The sequence below is a fragment of the Oncorhynchus nerka genome, linkage group LG20 (genome assembly GCF_034236695.1).
Source record: "Oncorhynchus nerka isolate Pitt River linkage group LG20, Oner_Uvic_2.0, whole genome shotgun sequence".
In the NCBI taxonomy this organism is placed as follows: domain Eukaryota; kingdom Metazoa; phylum Chordata; class Actinopteri; order Salmoniformes; family Salmonidae; genus Oncorhynchus; species Oncorhynchus nerka.
The window spans coordinates 65,856,406-65,857,248 of NC_088415.1; positions in this window are offsets into that span (position 1 = coordinate 65,856,406).

Sequence of the window (843 nt, forward strand, 5' to 3'; positions counted from 1 at the left end):
GAGTGAAACACATTTTGAATTCAATGTGTCTTTTGAAGTTTTGGAGCATTAAAACTTAAATAAATATTACAGCGAAAGAAAAATCACCTTTATTAACATTTAAGTTTTGTATTTTTGTATTCTACCTTTTATTTAACTAGTCAGTTAAGGACAAATTCTTATTTACAATGACAGCCTACATTATCACACGTGTCTTTTCATTGAAATTCTCTTTTAATTTTAAAATCTAATTGTGTTGTATTCCCAACATAAAGTAAGAACAAATCTTTAGTTCTGAGTTTCTGTCAATCACAGTGTTGGTGTTTTGTTGGTTTCCTGGCTGTAGCTCCTGTAGCTTCGAGGCTCAACCAATCCCAATGGGTTTTTAATTCCATTGACCACATGTGTCCAGTAGAGGGCAGTAAAACTAGGAAAGAAATCCGTAGCCTACTCAGGATTTCAATGTAGATATATATTGAGTGGACAAAACATTAGGAACACCTGCTGTTTCCGTGACAAACTGCCCAGGTGAATCCAGGTGAAAGCTATGATCTCTTGTTGATGTCACTTTTTAAATACACTTCAATCAGTGCAGATAAAGTGGACGAGACAGGGTAAAGAAGGATTTGTGAGACTTGGAATGTAAATATGTGCCGTTTCAGCAGGTAAAGACAAAATATTTAGGTGCCTTTTATACGGGGTATGGTAGTAGGTGCCAGACACACCGGTTTGAGTGTGTCAAGAACTGCAACGCTGCACAGCTTCCCATGGGTATCAAGAATGGGCCACCAACCAAAGGACATCCAGCCAACTTGACACAACTGTGGGAAGCATTGGAGTCAACATGGACCAGCATCCCTGTGG